Genomic DNA, 23786 nt, shown 5'->3' with positions numbered 1-23786 from the left:
GATAGATAGTAATCTGTACGTGTGTGGGAGAAAATTCGCCACAACACACACTGTTTATCTGCGGACAATACAGAAACGTCAGAGACATACAGTAACATAGAACGGTGTATAGACACAATTATCGCGAAATATGTGAGAGTGACACTGAAATGATACAGGATTTGACTGGACATGATTAAAAGGAAGGCGTCTTTCGTTGCGACGGAATTTTCTCACGAAATTCCAATCACCAACTTTCTCCTCCGAATGCGAAAATACTTTGTTGACACCGTCCTACATAGGGAGAAACGATCACCACAATAAAATAAGGGAAATCAGAGCTTCGTACGGAAAGATATAGATGTTCGTTCTTTCCGCGCTATACGAGATTGGATTAATACAGAATTGTGAAGGTGGTTCGATGAACCCTCTGCCAGGCACTTAAATGTGATTTGCAGAGTATCCGTGTAGATGTAGATGTAGACTCAACACACTAAGCGGCAACGTCTATTTAGCAACTTTCGAAGAGTATATACGAACACGAACACACAAACGGAATGCCTATATGCGATCTAATAACGGATTCCATAGGATCACGCAGAAGAAGCAGGAGAAGAAAGCGACGATTGACCTACAACAACACAAATTTCGACAATTGGCATAAGTTAGTCAACCGAATTATCGCATAGCTGCACTCTAAACCTGTATATAAGTTACAATAGTATGAGAAATTGCATGCGTATCGTCGAAAAATGCATTACTAGCATAACATTGACAACAGAAAAGTAAACTCATAATAATGGACTAACCACACTCATTAACTGTTGTACAATCATCATTTTCGGACATAGAATCGCCATTTAAAAGAACTGCGAAACATTTTGCTCATTGATTTCTATGGCACTGAATACGATCGTAATAAAACTATCGTAATTACAATAATAATGTTTAGGAATTTAGATGCAGATTAAAGGTACTGGCGTTAGGAGAAGTGTGACGTAACATTGCAAGCGCTATAAAGTAATTACGACTTAAAAGTTAAATAAATAAAGTTATAAACGTAAACCATACTTATCTTTGGTGATGAACGTTTGTGTACTTCGGTTTATTTCCGCAGTATAAAACTTTCTCTTAAGGGGAGTAGGGCTTCAAACGGGCCGACTTGGAACAGGAGGGGCACTACAGGACATTTTAATTCCCGCTGTCTATACTTTTACAAACAGATTCTTAAAACTTCGTCAGTATAACCAGGAAGGATTCACGCTCATAGCAGTGGAAGCTCAAAACCATAACAAAATAATCTATTATGCTGTGCAAAATTCATCGAAGAATCTATCTTACTTATGAAGAAAAGTGTACCTGTAGCAACAAATGCAGCCAATAGTAAGTGAAGAAGATGAAATTTCAGATGTGAAAAAAATTATTGTGTTATGTTTTTGAACTTTCACTGCTATGAGTGCGAATCCAGTATTCTTCCTGGTCATGCTGACAAAGTTTTATGAATTTACTTGTGAAAGTATAGACAGTGGAAATTAAAATGTCTTGTGGTGCCTCTCCTGTTCCACGTCGGACCGTTTGACGTCCTACGCCACTTCAAGAAAGTAAACAACTCCATCCACTGTTGTGCGTAATGTTAGGATTTGGATATCAATAGATGGCGTATTCTAAATATTTATATCAACGTATAGGACCGACATCACATGACAGACTAAACTTGCGTAAAGAATCCGAACAACTGTTAGTTAAACAGATTGTCAATAGATGGCATGGCGCCTTCTACATTACCTTTATAAAAAGTTTTCAAACCAAAATTTTTTAACGAAAACAATAACTGCGAACTAATCGTGTATTTTGCGTCATTATTAGTGAACAAAATCTTGTAAATGTTGTCTCGATTATTACTTTTGATTAAGGAATACGGAAGATATGGCGTACCAACAAAAAGACAATACAATTGAGAAACAATATTTGTGATTATTTGTGCATTCGCTTCCAAATTTTACGTTCAATTACCCGATTTTAAAATCTCCACAAGAGAAAAAGGCCCGCCTCACCGTCTCCACATGGCGGAACTTGGGCAACGGTATCCGTGAAGGAGAGTGCAAGAGGGAGCTGTAAGCAGCCGCCTCAGATCCCTCAACCGAACCTAGCGGCTCAGTCGCAAAACCAAGCTCCATCTTAAGAAGTCAGACAGTGTAACATTAAAAACAAAGCAGAAAAAAGTTCACGTACCAAACGTCTCCCTGAAAGTTTTTTTACACTGGGGATTTAGTCTCCAACGGAACCGTCCGCAAATAGAATAACAGAGCTCTTTGTGTCAATATACACTACTGAACATGAAAATTACTACACGAAGAAGAAATGCAGATGATAAACCGGTATTCATTGGACAAATATATTATACTAGAACTGACATGTGATTACATTTTCACGCAATTTGGGTGCATAGATCCTGAGAAATCAGTACCCAGAAGAACCACGTCTGGCCGTAATAAAGGCCTTGGCAAGCCTGGGCATTGAGTCAAACAGAGCTTGGATGGCGCGTACAGGTACAGCTGCCCATGCAGCCTCAACACGATACCACAGTTCATCAAGAGTAGCGACTGGCGTATTGTGCCGAGACCGTTGCTCTGCCACCACTGACCAGACGTTTTCAATTGGTGAGAGATCTGGAGAATGTGCTGGCCAGGGCAGCATTCGAACATTTTCTGTATCCAGAAAGGTACATACAGGACATGCAACATGCGGTCGTGCATTATCCTGCTGAAATGTACGGTTTCGCAGGGATCGAATGAAGGGTAGAGCCACGGGTCGTAACACATCTGAAATGCAACATCCACTGTTCAAAGTGCCGTCAATGCGAACAAGAGGTGACCGAGGCGTGTAACTTTGCAACCCATACCATCATGCTGGTTGATACGCCAGTATGGCGATGACGAATACACGCTGCCAATGTGCGTTCACAGCGATGCCGCCAAACACGGATGCGACCATCATTATGCTGTAAACAGAACTTGGATTCATCCGAAAAAATTACGTTTTGCCATTCGTGCACCCAGGTTCATCGTTGAATACAGCACGCAGCGTCAAGGGGTACCGCAGCCATGGTCTCCGAGCTGATAGTCCATGCTGCTGCAAACGTCTGACTCAGGGATCGAGACGTGGCTGCACTATCCGTTACAGCCATGCGGATAAGATGCCTATCATCTCGACTGTTAGTCACACGAGGGCGTTGGGATACAGTACGGCGTTCCGTATTACCCTCCTGAACCAACCAATTCCATATTCTGCTAACAGTCATTGGATCTGTACCAACGCGAGCAGCAATGTCACGATACGATAAATCGCAATCGCGATAGGCTACAATCCGACCTTTATCAAAGTCGGAAACGTGATAGTATGCATTTCTCCGCACAACAACGTTTCACCATGCAACGTCGGTCAACTTCTGTTTGTGTATGAGAAATCGGTTGGAAACTTTCCTCATGTGAGCAGGTTGTAGGTGTCGCCACTGGCGCCAACCTTGTGTGAATGCTCTGAAAAGCTTATCATTTATATAGCACAGCATCTTCTTCCTGTCGGCTAAATTTCGCGCCTGTAGCGCGTCATCTTCGTGGGTAGCAATTTTAATGGCCAGTAGTGTATGTGGAGCGTTTCCGTAAACACACATGACAGTGGATACTGCACGTGTGTAAGGTTACTGGGAGCCTTCATCCCACGACTAGGCGTCCCTCGCTATCAGCAGCCAGTTTACTAGATGTGTCCCGTGTCAGCGTGACAGGAGGCGGGCATGACTACACCAGAAAGCTCTATCCGCAGCGAGTGGGGCGGCGTGCGTCCACCCGCTCAACGGCGCCCGTCGGGAGATTCATACAGCGCTCCTGCATCAGGCGGCCCCTGACGAGCAGATGTCGACACGACCCGTAATTAAGAAATGTCGATAGCAGCAGGGCGCTCTCTGTCTGCTGACAGCCCCTTAATTACGGACGACACCTCTGTTGTCACAAGGCGACATCGCGAGAGCAGCAAATTCAAGGATCCCAGTTCTCTTCGTCCTCCTTAAATAATTTATGGCGGGTGTAAAATCGGATTTTTTTGTGACATTTCTTAATTAACTTAGTTCAAATGGTTGCAATGACGCTAAGCACTATGAGACTTAATATCTGAGGTCATCAGTCTCCTAGACGTAGAACTACGTAAACCTAATTAGCCTAAGGACATCACACACATCCATGCCCGAGGCAGGATTCTAAACTGCGACTGTGGTTCTGGATTGAAACGCCTAGAACCGCTCGGCCACCGCAGCCAGCTAATTTACTTAGTAAGTTTAATCGTTATTATATGGACGTTACTGTTAACATCGACTATAGATTTATGTGTCAGGAAGTCGTTTCTGAAAGTATTTGTATGGAAGTGAATCATGGACGATAAACAGTTTGGATAAGAAGAGAATAGAAGCTTTCGAAATGTGGTGCTACAGAAGAATGATGAAGATTAGATGGGTAGATCACATAACTAATGAGGAGGTATTGAACAGAATTGGGGAGAAGAGGAGTTTGTGGCACAACTTGACTAGAAGACGGGATCGGTTGGTAGGACATGATCTGAGGCATCAAGGGATCACCAATTTAGTATTAGAGGGCAGCGTGGAGGTTAAAAATCGTAGAGGGAGACCAAGAGATGAATACACTAAGCAGATTCAGAAGGATGTAGGTTGCAGTAGGTACTGGGAGACGAAGAAGCTTGCACAGGATAGAGTAGCATGGAGAGCTACATCAAACCAGTCTCAGGACTGAAGACCACAACAACAACAACAACTGTGATAATATCAATTTATTGTGTTATATCTACACTGCGCAACAAAATTAAAGGATCATTTCTTCGAAACCCCATAATTGTCTCCCAGTGCGTTGCGTGAGTTCGAAATTTGGCTCAAAGGTGTCTACAACGTTTCTCTGTAACATTCAACAGCATGCCCCCTGCGTCGTCACGCTTGTGATGGGTGACGCTTCAGAAAGCAACATGTCGTCACATGTGAAAAGAAGACCAGAACTCAAGAGGTCATGTGAGCTGTTAGGTGGGTTAATGATTATACAGCAGCACAAAATTTCACCACAATTTTGTCGAGCGCCACGCTGGATGTGCCGCACGATGTGAAGGTTCCCACACACCCTCTCACTCACATTTCAAATCTTCTTTTGACGTCTCTGTGATGGAGGGATGGAGGTCAGAACCGCGACACCCGGCGTTGAAATCAGATGGTTTTCTTATGGGCAGCGGAGGAAAATATTTCAGACACAGTATGTAGCTAGTCTCGGGTTTGAGATTCTGCATGGCGTTGAGTTCGTCTTTACTGAACGCATCGATTCCGTATTCGCATGGGAGTTGTAAGATCCCGACCAAAGTGAGTAGCAGTATTGTGAAACGAGGAATCGCAGTCTGAATAAGCTAGTACCTTGCGCTGTCGCATTCCGACAGGTGCAAAAGGCCTTTTCCGTTCTTAATCCAGCCGTAACACTTTATTCTTACTAACAAACAACACTGAAATAAGCTTTCCGTTTGAGAAAGCAGCTAAGTATTCGTTCTTTATGTACTGAATTTACGACGGTGTGCTGAAAAATACTGCCTCCTAATTTTTGTGCGAAACCACTTAGGGTACAGCGGGGTTATTCCACTCTCCGGACTAATCAGTCTGAAATAAGAAATGTTACAACAGTGCGCTAGTTTCTTACAGAGTCAGGGTCGTTTTAACTTCAATGTGTGGCTGCGTCTCTGTGTTGTCGCACGTGATTGTAGTAAGGGTCTTCACTGTTACATTATTGGCAGGACAGAAGAACAAACTCTAGACGTAAGCAAATTGTGATGGATTATTGCCATAATTAAAAAAATAGAACCTAACGAATTAAGGTGTACCATGCACAATAACACGAAATTTTAAACTCTGTCTGTTAATTGTATAAGGACACAGGTTATGTAGTATGTTTATCAACAAATATTGCTGGCATTTTCCACAAAGGTCTGATTTTCTTCCTCTTTAGAAATGTATGCACTGGGGCTACTTGGGGCAATGTGGTACATGCTTTCACGAAGTGCATGTGGGTGCAAAAGGATGAAAACGTTTCCTCGCGATAAATGCTTGTGATTTTGACACTGTAATCCTCTGGGCGGATAGTCTCATCAGTGGGTGGATAACCCACGATTTTTACATACCGTGATATCTGCCTTCTTCACATGTTTGTTTAATGCTCTGTTCGTGTAAAGGAACTTCGACCTTTCATATACTGGAATATATTAACAATTAACATATCATAATTGCATCACATTGACAGATGAGCAGAATAGCTCCGCTGTACCCTACAGCTTTTTAAATAAAACAGATTTTATTAACATTCTGCATTTTTATTCTTCACGTCTACATTTTTATTTCTCAACATAGTGACTCTGGCGACGAAAACATTTGTCCCGTCGAAAGACCGGTTTGTCGATACCATCACTGCAGAATGTTTGACTTTGTTAACAGAGCCACAACCCCCCCCCCCCCCCGCCCCCCCCCCCCCCCCACATCATCACTATCAAACTGGAATCCTCGAAAGTGTTAAGTTTTGAAAACAAATGAAAATCGGATAGGGCCAAGTCGGTACCATGTGGAGGATGATCGATGATAGTGAACCAAGACTTTGGACTATTGCAGATGTCGCAGCGACCGTGAGATATCTAGAATAGTCATGCTAAAGGAGAGGATGCTCCATGTGTGGAGGAACTTCTCGAATTCGAAGTTCGATTGCAGCTCGCTGCTTCTCACGCGTCGATGTAATTACACCAATGGCCATTAAAATTGCTACACCAAGAAGAATTGCAGTTGATAAACGGGTATTCATTGGACAGATTTATTATACTAGAACTGACATGTGATTACATTTTCTCGCAACTTGGGTGCATAGATCCTGAGAAATCAGAACTCAGAACAACCACCTCTGGCCGCAATTACGGCCTTGATACGCCTGGGCATTGGCTCAAACAGAGCTTGGATCGCGTGTACAGGTACAGCTGCCCATGCAGCTTCAACACGATACCACATTTCATCAAGAGTAGTGACTGGCGTATATTGTGACGAGCCAGTTGCTCGGCCACCATTGACCAGACGTTTTCAATCTGTGGGAGATGTGGAGAATGTGCTGGCCAGGGCAGTAGTTGAACATTTTCTGTATCCAGAAAGGCCCGTACAGGACCTGCAACATTTGCTCCTGCATTATCCTGCTGAAATGCACGGCTTCGCAGGTATCGAATGAAGGGTAGAGCCACGGGTCGTAACACATCTGAAATGTAACGTCCACTGTTCAAAGTGCCGTCAATGCGAACAAGAGGTGACCGGGACGTGTAACCAATGGCACCCCATACCATCGCTCCGGGTGATACGCCAGCATGGCGATGACGAATACACGCTTCTAATGTGCGTTCACCGCGATGTCGCCAAACACGGATGCGACCATCATGATGCTGTAAACGGAATCTGGATTCATTAGAAAAAAATGACGTTTTGCCATTCGTGCACCCAGGTTCGTCGTTGAATACACCATCGCAGGCGCTCCTGTCTCTGATGGAGCGTCAAGCGTAACCGCAGCCATGGTCTCCGAGCTGATAGTCCATGCTGCTGCAAACGTCGTCGAACTGTTCGTGCAGATGGTTGTTGTCTTGCAAACGTCCCAATCTGTTGACTCAGGGATCGAGACATGGCTGCATGATCCGTTACAGCCATGCGGATAAGATGCCTGTCATCTCGACTGCTGGCGATACGAGGCCGTTGGGATCCAGCACGGCGTTCCGTATTACCCTCCTGAACCCACTGATTCCATGTTCTGCAAACAGCCATTGGATCTCGACCAACGCGAGCAGCAATGTCGTGATACGATAAACCGTAATCGCGATAGGCTACAATCCGACCTTTATCAAAGTCGGAAACGTGATGATAGGCATTTCTCCTCCTTACACGAGGCATCACAACAACGTTTCACCAGGCAACGCCGGTCAATTGTTGTTTTAGTATGAGAAATCGGTTGGAAATTCTCCTCATGTCAGCACGTCGTAGGTGTCGCCACCGGCGCCAACCTTGTATGAATGCTCTGAAAATCTAATCATTTGCATATCACAGCATCTTCATCCTGTCGGTTAAATTTCGCGTTTGTAACACGTCATCTTCGTGGTGTGGCAATTTTAATGGCCAGTAGTGTACGTTACACCGCAACCTTGTTGCACGCACCAAATCGGAGCCCTCTGTCGGCGGAGGGTTGTAATTTGCGTCAGAGAAGCAGGAAAACCATCCGGGTAGTATGCTTGACATGTAATGCCTCAAACGATATTGCGAACAGAATGAAAATTTCGGAGGCATTACTTCTCAGCACGTCTTTGTAGATGCCATTACTGTTACCTACGTTGTGTGGTTCTGTTGAAATACTGATCATTTGCATATCCGAACACCTAGTACACGTCGGACCGATGTTACGTTAGTTGCATGCTGTCTTCATGGTGTGGCAATTTTCTTGGCCAGGAATGTACTTTGCCTTACTTAACTGCTTTTGCACGTAACTGTGACACAAAATTGCTTCCTTGTGATACCTGCATTCAGTGTACTGGTTATCTCGTCCAAAGGGATGTGTCTACATCACCATAAAATATTATCAGTTGATCAGTTAAATATTTGTGTTGGTGATCTTCTTTTTCTTATAATTAAATAAACAAATAAATGTCGTGCGACTAGGGCCTCCCGTCGGGTAGACCGTTCGCCGGGTGCAAGTCTTTCGATTTGACGCCACTTCGGCGACTTGCGCGTCGATGGGATGGATGATGATTGGGATAACACAACACCAAGTCCCTGAGCGGAAAAAAATATCGACCCAGCTGGGAATCGAAGCCGGGCCGTTAGAACTGACATTCTGTCGCGCTGACCACTCAGCTACCGTGGGTGGACTTCTTACAGTTAACATTACGCTTTGACCAGCTAAGTTGGGAAGGGTTGCACAGAAGCTTGGCTTTGTTAGCCGATGTCTATTTTCGGACCTTTTCAGTCCAATTTCAAATTATCCACGTAAGTCATACAATAACATCAATTACGTATGGACGCTGGTCACATAGCGTGCGTGTGTGACTGACAATGAGTGCAACATATTAATAACAAAACGGCAGTACTGGAGCTGTATACAGCGGAGTACTGTGAGTTTGGAAATAATACGTTGCACTCAGTCACATATAAACGCTATGTAGCCAGCACTCATACCTAATGGATGTTTTGTTGTAGCTTGTGTGCATTATTTGAAAATGAACTGAAAACGTCCGAAAGTAGTCATCAGCTAATACAGACAAACTTCCGTGCAATTCTTACGGGTTTTACAATTTTGTTGACTAACTTCAAGTTCCTGCCATCCTGCCAGTCAGCATGCTGGAAGTAAGTGGCTATATTCGGTCGGTCCAGGACTAGATTCCGATGAATGGGTGGCTGCTGAGACAGACAGTAAAATAATGAGAAGGACATGTAAGAAAGTTCTTCGTAGATACTAACAGAACAGGCTTCGAATGCAACGAGTGAACTCTGCTGTCCGTATGGAACAGACCGGGCTGGCATCGGTGCTACGCCTTCCTGTGCCGGCTCGGTGGTGGCCCTACTCAGCGTGCAGCAGAGGGTGCGAATTGGAGCCGGCCGTGGATTGGTAGGGCAGTCAGATGAATTACTGACAACTTACTGACGTTGACTGCCTGACGTGGAGTCGACAGTATACGACACTACAAGTTACTCTGCCACAGCGGGAAGTAACGTGGTCACGTAATTAGTTACAGGTACGTTACAATTCAAGGAAGTGAGCGTTTTGACCTCGCAGCACTACCGCGGAAAGCGGGAAACTGCTGACAAGAAGCACGAGAGGGGTGAGATGGCGCTGACAGAGAAGTACACGGAAGGTGCAAATGGATGTCAATTATGTCAATGGAGAGCAAATTACAGAAGGAGGGACCCGACGCCGAGTGCAGCAGGATTGAAGCACCTGTCACAAAAGCAGGACAAGTAGAAGACACACAGAGAATATTTAATTGATTATATAGATAAATGTGTTATTAGTAATTTCTGCAATAATATGACAAGTAGAAGGGAATACCAACTTGCAAAAAGCGCGTGCTACATCAGATAATTTATGAAAGTCAAGAACCAGAATGAAAGTGGCCAGTGGTCTATTGAGACATTTTACTGTGAATATCTGTTGCAACTGACAATAAGCGAAGAGTATTGTCAAACAATACTGGATTCATTGTTGTGAATGCCGAGATTCGTTTCGTGTTCACTTCTCCTCTATGACTAGAAAAGGAAAAGTTCGGTCTCTCATGTTTAAAGCCGGCCGGTGTGGCTGAGCGGTTTTAGGCGCTTCAGTCTGGAACCGCGCGACCGCTACGGTCGCAGGTTCGAATCCTGCCTCGGGCTTGGATGTGTGTGATGTCGTTAGGTTAGTTAGGTTTAAGTAGTGATAAGTTCTAGGGGACTGATGACCTCAGTTGTTGAGTCCCATAGTACTCAGAGCCATTTGAACCATTTTCATGTTTAAATATAGAGAAAAAATTTAAAATACCTTGAGACAAGACAATCCGAGCTTTTAGCATTAACTAAGGAGCACCAGTCTTCTCCTTATTATTCCGTAGGCAAAAATTTCAAGAAAATATTTCCTTTCATACTACTGCCATACCGTATAGACCTAAGTCTTGAAGAACTAGTCTGGAATTTTACAAGGAATGGGATCATAATGTTAATACGTCATGCATCTTACCCTCTAACCGGGAAAGAAAACGACTGAAGCTTTAGCTCCTAATAAGTAAGTGTAGTGTTTCATCTAGCCTCATGCAAGCCTTCGACATAACGCTACTTTGGTGACTTGCATGTCAATGCCACTGAAATTTTATTCAAGCAGCTTTTTAGGTGGCCTTCCAGAGCTTCACAGAAGACAAAAATAGTTGGTTGTCACCGGGAATCAAATCCAGGACCTTGGCATTTCTACCCGAAAACGCTAACCACTAGACAACGCGGCCAGTTTCTTTGAGCTACAGCGACATTAGGGTTTACTGTTGCGACATTACAAGACTAGAAAGGCCATCTATCTGGCCAGATGAGTGCAAGATGAGTGCTGAAGAAGAGATATCCTCAAGGACGGCTAAATTGCAAATGTAATACAATCAGTCTGTTAAGATTCGAAGACAGCATTCTCGTCTATGACTGAATCAGTAGATATCGAATCAACTGATCCAGCTGTAGGAAACAGCGCCACCACCGGGAAAAATTATTTTGCGGATACTACCAGCAAAGCATCATCAGCAGCCGATTTGAGAAACGTTGTGCATCCCGTTTCTGCTCCTCTTGTATACTGTCCAGTCATATTAGTGTGACCACCTGTCAAAAGCCTGAATAACCCCCTTTTGCAGCGCGATGCGTGCAGGGAGAAAGCGAATGAGGTTCTGGAAGGTGCCGGCAGGAATGTCGAGCCATGCCAACTCCACGTGGCACGCTGCGCTAGGTTTCTCCGTTGAGGATCCATGGCGTATACTGCCCGATCGAGGTGGCCCCACAGATTCTCAATTGAGTTTAAACACGGGGAGTGCGGTAAATAAATCCTGATGCTCTTCAGACCATGCACGTACAGTGCGAGGGGTGTGAGACGTTGCATTATCCTGCTGGCAGACGCCATCGTGCCGAGAAAAAACAAACTGAATATAGGTTTGGAAATGGGCCGCGTGGAGAGATGCACACTTGTATTGATCCACTGTGCCTTCCAGAATAATGAGATCACTCAGGGAATGCCCTCCTGTCTGGAGCCTTCTGATGAATGTTGCAAGGTATTTGACTTCAGACGTTTCGCACCATACACCCCAACGGTCATGTGTCCAATGGAGTATAAAACGTGATTGATGAGGAAAGGCCATCTGTCGCCAATCAGTGAATATCCATTTGCGGTTTGGGATGCCAATTCCAGCCTTCGTCGCCGATGAACAGGAGTCAGCATGGGTGCATGAAGCAGGTGCCTGTTGCGGAGGCCCATACGCAGCAACGTTCGCTGAATGGTCATTGAGGAGACACTGTTGGCAACCACTTTGTTCAGCTACGCGTTCAGTTGTTCAACAATTGCACGTCTATTCGCCCGTACACATCTCTACAACCATTGTTCAGCCCTGTCATCTATGGCCCATGGTGCACCACAGGAGCCTTTGGCGCCAGTATTGGAAGTGTCATTTCACCACGCACTTTAACGACGTCGGCACGCCATCACTTCACAAACTTAACCATTTCTGAAATGTTTCCGATCTTGGCTCGATAGCCACTGATTATGCTCTCTTGGACGTCAGGTAAATCGCTCCATTTCCACATTACGACAACGTCTACTCTGTTTTCCGTGTCCCACCAACACACTTGATATGCCCTCCATTGCTAGTGCTGCCACCTGCCGTCTGTTTATTGTTACTGCACATTGAAGTCGAACATAGGCGGTGCTCACATTAATGTGAGTAGACCGTCTACTGAACCCGTGGTTCAGTGATGCCTACAGACACGTAGCGCGTGAGAGCGCTCCATTTATAAGAGGTCTGCGGTACATCTCCCTACCAATGTTCTGCTTCACGATTCGTAAACAACATGCTGTCGCAACCCTAGCGTGGTAACAAGGTCGCTTCGCCGTGTTACACATCTACAATCCACAAGATACCGTATGGTGTCTGATGGTGGGTAGTTTGCGTCAGTTCCCCACTTTCCTGTTTCAGTCCCAAATAGTCCACAGGAAGAATGATTGTTGGTAAACCTCTGTGTGAGCTCGAATTTCTCTAATTTCACCTTCATGATCTTTTCACGAGATATACATACTTGTGTGTATTGTATTTGTTGACCCCTCCGGGAACATATGCACAAGGAACTTTAACTGTAAGCCGCCGGGAGTGGCCGAGCGGTCTAGGGCGCCATGTACGGGCTGCGCGGCCCCTACCGCCAGAGGTTCGAATCCTCCCTCGACCATGGGTGTGTGTGTTGTTCTTAGCAGAAGTTAGTTTAAATTAGGTTAAGTAGTGTGTAATGCTGGCATTCGCATCGCAGTCAAGCCAAACAGACTTAAGTTTTCTGTGGTTACTTAAATCCCTTATGGAAAATGCCGAGAGGGATATTTAGAAAAGACATCGACCAATTTTTCTCCCCACACTTTGCCAATAGCAGATTCTGCTCCATTGCTATGACTTCGTCGCTGAAGGGAAGTTGAGTCATTTTCTTTTTTCCTTCCTTCCAAATAAACCACAGGATATATCCTTCGAAAAGGGTTTGGCTGATTTTCATCCCTAGTTCCAACTCGCGCTCATCAGCAGTGGCTCCATCATTGATGAAGACGTGAAGTCAGATTTGATTTCCTTGTTCTAGCAGTGTCTCAAACATCTTAGTGAGTAATGCTGTGGAAAGCAAAACAAGTAGGTGATTTTTCCGCAGTTTATGGTAACCAGGGAGTAATGATGAGTCCAAAGCATATAACGAATTTATTTATGAATTCATACTGCTGTCAGCTGGACTTTTCTCTGAAATGACATGATTTCGTGCAATTTCACATTACGGTTCTGACATAGTGCTTCCTAATCGATGTGATATCAGGACACTTTCCTTGGTTGTCTAGATGTGAACAGAAACTTAGATACTGTAAAGTGGAATAGGATGTGCCACAATCTTTAGAAGACTGTTTCTGAAGTACGGAGACAGGGGAGTTACGTACATCATATAAGAAATGCAAATGAGGGTTATAAAAGTGGAGGTGCAAAAAAGACAAGTTTAACCTATGAACAATGTAAGAAAGTCGGATAAAATTTGTGACGAATACCATTGTTTAAGTTTGCCGAAGACACAGGCCTTCTTGCCCGAAATGGGGGCGACTTTGAACTGTTGAAAGAAATGAAGAGCCCAGAATATGGACTCATGTTAAACAAAGGAAAGATAAACGTGCCGGACGAAGTGGCCGTGCGGTTAAAGGCGCTGCAGTCTGGAACCGCAAGACCGCTACTGTCGCAGGTTCGAATCCTGCCTCGGGCATGGATGTGTGTGATGTCCTTAGGTTAGTTAGGTTTAACTAGTTCTAAGTTCTAGGGGACTAATGACCTCAGCAGTTGAGTCACATAGTGCTCAGAGCCATTTTGATAAACGTGGAGAATAATAACAGGAAGAAGAATAACAAATTGCACACTGATAGAGAGAGTGGTAGAAGAAATATAAGCCTTCATCTATTTAGGAAGTAAGTTTACACAGGATAGCCGAAACGTCCAAGATACCTAAAGTTCTTTGCCACAGGCGAAGAAAGCTTTACTGATGCCAGATATTGAAACAGAACTGGGAGAAAAGTTCCTGAAAGTGTACGTTACGGACACAGCATTGTACGGAAGTGAATCGTGGATCATCATATATCTCAAGATGAAGAAACTCAAATAATTTTGAAGAGTGTTAAACATTAATTGATCACTGAATTACTAACTGACGTTCTAAAAATGACAGATGACGTTAAATATCTGTACAAGAACCTCACGGGAAGAAGGGACAGGTTAGTAGTAAGTTCGCTACAGGTCGGCTCTTCGAGCTCTCCAGCCACACGCCAATGTAAAGTGTGTGTGTGTGTGTGTGTGTGTGTGTGTGTGTGTGTGTGTGTGTGTGTGGAGGAGGGGAACAGGAGGGGAGGGAGGCCTCAAACAGCTGACGTGCGGGCAGTCAGACAGCGGGGCTGTAACGCGCGCGATCGTACTGCACCAACGAGAAGCCGTTAGACAGGAGCTGGTACATGTGCAGAATACGTGCAACAAACCCGTCTGGCGGGTAGCCTATACAGTGTTCTCAGTGGGCGGGCTAATAGACGCACGGAAGTGCCCTCCACCTATGGGGCGGAGTTGGAATGGCAACGGCGTCTGTGAACAGGGAGCGCGAATCCAGTTCTTACGACTGCGAGCGCCTCTTTGCAGCTCGAGCGGAAAACTTCAAGAATGAGAGATCGAGCTGTCACCTATTTTCCAATACAGGCTTTGGTACTACAGGCCTAATTTATGCGATCAGCTGTCACCTTATTCATGTCATTTCATAGTAAGTTAGTTATTTTTCCTACTGTTATTGTCGAATAAAAAAATATGTTGGCTTCCGGAATGTTAAATGGATCTCGACGTATTTCAGGTCTCCTGTTATAAAGCAATGAATGTATTTGAAATTTAGAAAATACTGGGGCTCGTAGTATCCGGCGAGTGTTTAAGAGTAACTTGGTACTACAGGCCTAATTTATGCGATCAGCTGTCACCTTATTCATGTCATTTCATAGTAAGTTAGTTATTTTTCGTACTGTTATTGTCGAATAAAAAAAGTATGTTGGCTTCCAGAATGTGAAATGGATCTCGACGTATTTCAGGTCTCCTGTTATAAAGCAATGAATGTATTTGAAGTTTAGAAAATACTGGGGCTCGTAGTATCTGGCGAGTGTTTAAGAGTAACTAGAGTTAATCAGCAACCTTACGCGACTATAATAACAGTAAGTTGCGCAAATTTGTATATTGTAATTGTCTAACACGAGAATGTTATAAGTATAACGTTAACAAGCGCATGTGCAGTACTCATTTTTTTTCTTATAATCTATGGTAGATAGGTTTCTTCAGATAGGTTGTGATGAAGGGTGATTAAAAGTGAAAGCTAGTGTAAAGCAGAATTGTCGGGAACGCTGTAAACATATTGTCGCTTTGTGCTGCTTCATTGGAAGTGAAAGAGATTTTTCTAAAACAGTAGTAATCTAACTAGGGGAAAATTTTGGTTATTCTCGTTGCTATTTGTACTACAAAAGCGAAACAGATTAAGAAATGTTTCACGCCAAAAAGCACACACAGTCTGTTAAATCTGCTGCAAAGGATCGGCAACCTCTTAATATATAATAAATATTTGGAAAAATTAAAGAAGTTGAGTGTGCCTTTTATCACACGTTGCGAGAAGTATGTGAAAGTGGAGCTTAGGTTATATCCACCTTTAGCGCTGTTGACCAAAGTGAATATAATATGTTCATTCATTACCGTACTGCTGTTGAAAGCCAGTGTACTTACGCTACTCACAGAAGCTACACGTTAGGTAAATGTGTAATTTGAAACATAAGTCGACGCTTTACTTTCCAACAGCGTGGATTCCGAAGTTGGGTAAAAATTATACAAATACTCGAATAGAATTGGAAGCCAGCGTGATACACAATAATGCGTTTCCGACAAGAGAACAAACTGTTCAGTATGGCCTGAAGAGAGGAAACTACGCATATCTGCTAGTCATCGGGCTCAAAAAATTAAAACACTTAGAGATGGTGAAAGTGATCAGCTGGGACGATCGTATCAATTGCAGAACAACTAAAATTAGTCTTCATAAAGCCTGAAGCTATAAGTTCAGTCATCTTTATACCATCAGGCTGCAATATGCGTAACCATTTACTCCTTCAAGAGCGTTGAAACGCTATTCGGTTAAGTGTAGCACTTCTAGTTCGCACGCTCTCTATAGTTACACTGATTCCAGAAGAAGAATAAAGAGAAAAAATTGTACTGCCAAACCAAAACTACGAGGGCTGCCCAGAAAGTAATGCACTGTATTTTTTCCTCATACGAAAACAACGCTACGAATGCGAAACGTTTGTATGTATTATTTGAAGTTTCCTGAGTGAGCGCGCCAAGTTCCCGTAACTTTCGACAGGTAGCGTAGCAGCAGAGCAGTTTAAAAATGGCGTCTGCAAGTGACGTACGTGACAAGCAACGTGCCATCAATGAGTTTTTCACCGCAGAGAAAGAAACTGCGGGGAATGTTCACAAAGGCTTGTGCCGTGTTTATGTAGCTTCTTCTGTCGCGACAGAAGTACAGTTAGTCGCTGAAGGTCGGGAAGACCATCCACGGCTGTCACATCTGACACACCTGACGTAGCAACCTCGGACTTCCACTTGTTTGGGCCATTGAAGGATGCCATTCGTGGAAGACATTTTGAGGACTGCGAGAAGGTGATTCACACAGTGAAGCTCTGGCTCCACCATCAGGACAAGGATTGGTACCGACAGGACATACACGCCCTTGTTTCGCGCTGAAGGAACGCCATAGATCGTGATGGAGGGTACGTGGGAAAGTAGTGTGCAGATAAAACACCATTCTTTCGTGTGTGTAATTCCCATTATGTTCAATAAAGAATTGTTGAAGGAAAAAAGGCAACCCTCTATAGTGTCCCCAGTGCTATATTACGAAAAGACTTAAAAAACAGTATTTATAAAGAAGAGACATTTAAAAATTGAATAATATATTTTTATCATGTAGCCGTAAAACAATAATTTCTCTGTCGAGAAATGCAAGGAAATGCAATGCAAAGATATAATTTATGACAAAATGATCTAAAGAGACGACAAGATACGCTCTTTTGTTAATTTTTTTTAGTCGACTTCACTTCTTCACTTGTCTTGATGGTGTACAGATGGACATCTTGCGAGTGCTGGCAAATGTAAGCATATTTGTATGAGTTAAGCATATACTATACTGATTTAATATTATTGTGCACTTTTAATTTGTAAGAGGTGATCCCGATTTCATGTCCGCCTTCCTTGAATTAACCTGCATTCAAGTAATTTACAGTTCAACAATCGCAGCGGCCGATGCAGCCAACGACGCCATTACGTGGCGATATTAAGTTATGAAAAATTAGCGGAAGCGGAAAACTCGCCCGCTATTAACATAATATTAATTTTTCTCCACAGCCGCCCGACGTTGCAGAAAATACGTAGCTTTAAGATTCGTATTTTCAGTACCATAGCCGAGAGCCAGAGCCAGGACTCCGACTACAATACAATGGTTAACGGAGGTAAGAAAAATACTCTCGCGCGTGTGTGGGCCGCAATTTTAATTAATAACTAAAGATCTTTTGCTTTAAAGTGAACTGACTAGCCGAGGAAATTAATATGAAAGATTTATTCCAATGTTCAACTTTTATGCTCATGTTTTAAGATTCTGCGAGTCTAACATTCATTAACGTAACAAATAATTTGAGATTAATATTGTTAAAAAGGAGAACTTCAGGAAAGCATCTAATCGTAAAATCAAAATTAAATGAAATATAATTTTTATTAAGGCCCACCACGTAAGTCGGCAACAATCAAAAAATAATAACAACAATAATAATATATTAAATTACGACGGCCGACGGACGCGAGACCTCGTAGAAAATGCAAAACAGAACTACAGAGAAAGGCTACATGTAGTACCTGCACGAAAAAGTTAACACAAGATATTCATAAGATCTGATGGACGAAGCCAATCGAATGACCGATGACTCACTTCTGAAGTCGAGGCATGGACGTACAGGCATGAGGCCCTTTATCTGTGTTGTCAGCAGCGTATACCGTCAATCAAAGCAATTTCTTTCTTTATAAACACAATACTCACTCCGTGTAAAGCACCTTTGCCGTGGTGTGCAATGAAATTCGTGCTCATACGTAGGCTCATCCGCGGTCGTTGTTCCAATGCATCTTCCGCGGACAGTGCCGGGAGTACCCTCTGCCATACACCGTTTGGTGGTACTGCGGTACGAGTAGACGCAGATGAAACTGAGAGCGCCTATCGCGGCATCGACGTGTGACTGGAAAGCGATTGTCAGACCTGTAAAGCACAGATGGTAGCTGGGCAGGATCTACTCTACTGCCGTGCAAGGCAGTTGTCACGGCGCTTTACGGGGCAGCGATAGAGTTTACGACCCTGCGAAACTAGCGACCACGTTCGCCAGTCCGTGACTTTCTTGTATCAGTCTTCTGTAACAATGTGGGGTATTTCATCGGACACTTCTTAGAAGATACATCAATCGTACATCCGACAACACTACAGTGCCTGTAAGACCACGATAAATTCGTTTAACTCCTAATGTGTAGATGCCATATGAACTGTGATTGGATTTTCTGCAGCAATATTTGATTTAGTTTTCACATCTTTGGACGCATTTCGATATCATCGTCATCAGATCTATGGTACAAGATGGAGCACAATTGCCTCTAAAATGACGCAATATTTGAATTATATACCTCAGTCGATGCGCAGTACGTAATCAATTGCAAACATTCATCCTTAACATCTGTGCCCAAACTGGCGCGCATGCCTTACAGCATCTTACAGAGTAAACGTCTGTTGCCACATGGTGGCGTTAGAGGCATCATCAGTACCAGAACAAAAATATCTGTCTCATGTCAATGCTTATTAGAAATAATATGCAAGTCGTCATTGATTCTCATACAATATTTAAATAATTCATTACGTTTTACGGGGCGTCCAATGAAATAATTATATATGATAATCTCTACAACATCTGTAACTAACATTGACGTCAGATTTTGGAAGACAGAGTGCTTTTCCGAGCTGTCGAGATACACATGGATAGCAATTTTTAACAAAATACGAATCCAACAGGAAATGTTTTTACGAAAACCTACGGCGAGCCATCATATGTGTCGATATGAGTTAATGTAAAACTGCCGGGACACCACTTACACATTAAGGTGGAGTGGGGCCCAGATATATCACATATGTGTAAAAAAATACTTCTGTTATTTCATTAATATTTACTACCCTTACCAAAGTCAATCAATTGAATTTTTCTCGTCTACGCGTGGAATCACTGTCCTGTCTGCAAGGTGGACTGGGGGCAAAAGAGTTGAGGGGGGGGGGAGGGGAAGAGGTTTTATTTTTTGCACCACAACTGCCATATTGTTCTAGTTCTGGGTGGTTCGTGGCCCGGCATATATCTGTCCTCTCACACAGAACTCATTTCTCCCACTTTCTCCCTGCCACGAGTTCACTGCCTATCTTATAAAATGACTTCGCCACCTGCTTCCCAACTGAACGACCCCTGTGGTGACCCTCGCTCCCTCTCTGTCCACTGCTATGGATGGCACAGCGTCTGCCTGCACACCACAAAAAGTTTGTGTTAACCCTTCAATCACTGCCACAGCTATACTTACGATTCTAAGTGCAACTACTCCGTTCTACGTGTCATTAGCATACTACAATGAGTCAAATGGCTCTGAGCACTATGGGACTTAACATCTGAGGACATCACACTCATCCATGTCCGAGACAGGATTCGAACCTGCGAGCGTAGCGGTCGCGCGGTTCCAGACTGAAGCGCGTAGAACCGCTCGGCCACTCCGGCCGCCAGCATATTACACCTTTCCATCTCTGCCTATGGGTGACACGTGGCTAGGTGGAAAGGGTAGCCGCCTCTCAATGTACGGCATTTCACAAACATTTGGACAAATGCTTTTCAAATGCTTTGTTTCTCTGAACTGCAGTTTCTTGGAAGCACTTGTAGGAACAAATTATTATCACATTAAAACAATTCATATTTTGTGATGTTACTGCTATTATGATCTAAGTATGTGTGGCACATCAAAAGTGGTAAAAGTGTTGGTGTCGCTACGTGAGTGCGGCGGAGGGGGGGGGGGGGGGGGGCGAGGAGAGGGAATGTAAGAAATTGTGTCAACCCTGGAGCCACCCCTCCCCTTCCCGCAATAGAACTGATTGTTGGATCTGTCCCTGGACTCTGTTACCCATTTCTAATGTGCCGTTAACTGTAACACATTTGTTTCTCCAGCCGCTGGTAGGTGCAGCCAGTATGATTTGACGGCAGGACATGCGAGAGGTCGCCAGCAGCGCACAGTGCTTGATTAAAAGCACTACCAGTGGCCGAACACTGGCAGCCACATTAGATCGGAAGGCATCTCAGAAGGATTAGCGAAGGAGGACACTGCTAGCAAATGGAATGCGCGAACAGTCGCCTGGCCGGAAGAAGGAGGAAGATTGGAGCAGAGAACCACGGCAGACTGGTGGGTGGACAGCAAGGTTGGTTGCGACTATGTGTCGACATGGGGAACCGATCTGGCCAGAGAAGCAGATGGTTGTGGCCTCATGAAGTAGAGATTTTGCCATTGAGATCGTTTTGGCAAAAAAACAGTGTATCGCCGAGTTTCATAAGCTCTTGCAGAACGTCTATGGAGACCTGGCAGTCAACAGAAGCATGGTGAGGCGTTGGGCGAAGCGTCTGCCATCATCGCATGAAGGTTGCACAAACCTGCCCGATCTCCCACGTGCTAGCCTGCCGCAAACGGCTGTGACTCCTGTAATGCTGTAACGTGTGGACACTCTTATTCGAAGTGATCGGCGTACATCGCAGTATAACTAAACGTCTCTGTTGGTAGTGCTGACACACTGGTACACCATCTGGGGTACTCGAAGGCCTGTCCCGAAGTACTCCTCATCCACCCTACAGCCGTGATCTCACACCTTCTGAGATCCATCTTTTTGGCCCAATGAAGGATGCATTCCAAGAGAAGCAGTACGTGCATGATGGGGACGTTATTGATGCAGCTACACGTTGGATCTGATGTCGACAAATAGTGGTACCATACGGGCACACCAGCCTTCTCAGTTTGGTGGCGTAAAGCCATCGCATTCAACCGCGATTATGTTGAAAAACTGGTTTTTGTAGCCAAAACAATGGGTAAATTTGTGGTAGATTGGAACGCTGAATAAAACCAACCTGCATTCATAACATACACTATTTTATCAAACGTATCCGGACACCTGGCTGAAAAGAACTTACAAGTTCGTGTCGTCCTCCATCGGTAATGCTGGAGTTCAGTATGGTGTTGGCCCACCCTTAGCCTTGATGACAGCTTCCTCTCTCGCAGACATAACGTTCAATCAGGTGCTGGAAGGTTTGTTGGGGAATGGCAGTCCATTCTTCACGGAGTGCTGCACTGAAGAGAGGTATCGATGTCGGTCGGTGAGGCCTGGCACGAAGCTGGCGTTCCAAAACATCCCAAAGGTGTTCTCTAGAGTTCAGATCAGGATTCTGTGTAGGCCAGTCCACTACAGGGATGTTATTGTCGTGTAACCACTCGGCCACAGGCCGTGAATTTTGAACGGGTGTTCGATCGTGTTGAAAGATGCAATCGCCATCCCCGGATTGCTCTTCAATGGTGGGAAGCAAGAAGATTCTTAAAACATCAGTGTAGGCCTGTGCTATGATAGTGCCACATAAAACAATAAGGGATGCAAGACCCTCCATGAAAAACACGACCACACCATAACACCACAGCCTCCGAATTTTACTCTTGGCACTTCACACGCTGGCAGATGACGTTCAGCGGGCATTCGCCATACCTGCGCCCTGCCATCGGATCGCCACATTGTGTACCGTGTTTCGTCACTCCACACAACGTTTTTCCACTGTTCAATCGTCCTATGGTTACTCTCCTTACACCAGGCAAGGCGTCGCTTGACATTTACCGGCTTGATGCGTGGCTTCTGAGCAGCTGCTCGACCATGAAATCCAAGTTTTCTCACCTCCCGCCTAACTCTCATAGTACATGCAGTGGATACTGATGCAGTTTGGAATTTCTATGTGATGTGCCTGTTACACATTACGACTCTCTTCGACTGTCGGCTGTCTCTGTCAGTCAAAAGACGAGGTCGGCCTGTACGTTTCCACTTCACTATCACATCGGAAACAGCGGACCTTGGGATGGATGTTTGACACAAGTGACACCCGATCTCCAGACGATGTTCGAAATCCGTGAGTTCCGTGGCGCGCGCCATTCTGCTCTCTCACAATCTCTAATGATTAGTGAGGTCGCTGATATGGAGTACCTGGCAGTAGGTGGCTGCACAATGCACGTAATATGAAAAATGTTTGTCTTTGGGGGTGTCCGGATACGTTTGACTGCATAGTGTATTTGTTAAATTCTCGGATAATCTTTTTCAGATCCTATATTTGTCCAAATATAATGCAATGTTATGCTGAAGGAATGTACAAAGCACTCATGTAAACGAATAATTATTTTCATATAAAAACATTTCAGATCTTGTACTATTACTATTACGATAATCTAGGTATCTCTCGCACATTAAAAGCGCTGGTAGCGGTAAGTTAAACTGAATGGAGAGGCTCTGTAACACACTGTAACAACCCTAACCACTACCCCCAAGATGCGAACACCGGACCCGCACCTGAGCTAATTGCACCATTTATAAGTAAAGTTCAGTCGCACATACACTCCTGGAAATGGAAAAAAGAACACATTGACACCGGTGTGTCAGACCCACCATACTTGCTCCGGACACTGCGAGAGGGCTGTACAAGCAATGATCACACGCACGGCACAGCGGACACACCAGGAACCGCGGTGTTGGCCGTCGAATGGCGCTAGCTGCGCAGCATTTGTGCACCGCCGCCGTCAGTGTCAGCAAGTTTGCCGTGGCATACGGAGCTCCATCGCAGTCTTTAACACTGGTAGCATGCCGCGACAGCGTGGACGTGAACCGTATGTGCAGTTGACGGACTTTGAGCGAGGGCGTATAGTGGGCATGTGGGAGGCCGGGTGGACGTACCGCCGAATTGCTCAACACGTGGGGCGTGAGGTCTCCACAGTACATCGATGTTGTCGCCAGTGGTCGGCAGAAGGTGCACGTGCCCGCCGACCTGGGACCGGATCGCAGCGACGCACGGATGCACGCCAAGACCGTAGGATCCTACGCAGTGCCGTAGGGGACCGCACCGCCACTTCCCAGCAAATTAGGGACACTGTTGCTCCTGGGGTATCGGCGAGGACCATTCGCAACCGTCTCCATGAAACTGGGCTACGGTCCCGCACACCGTTAGGCCGTCTTCCGCTCACGCCCCAACATCGTGCAGCCCGCCTCCAGTGGTGTCGCGACAGGCGTGAATGGAGGGACGAATGGAGACGTG

Source organism: Schistocerca serialis, chromosome 7 (genome assembly GCF_023864345.2).
Source record: "Schistocerca serialis cubense isolate TAMUIC-IGC-003099 chromosome 7, iqSchSeri2.2, whole genome shotgun sequence".
Lineage (NCBI taxonomy): Eukaryota > Metazoa > Arthropoda > Insecta > Orthoptera > Acrididae > Schistocerca > Schistocerca serialis.
Note: the sequence above shows the minus strand (reverse complement) of the source record.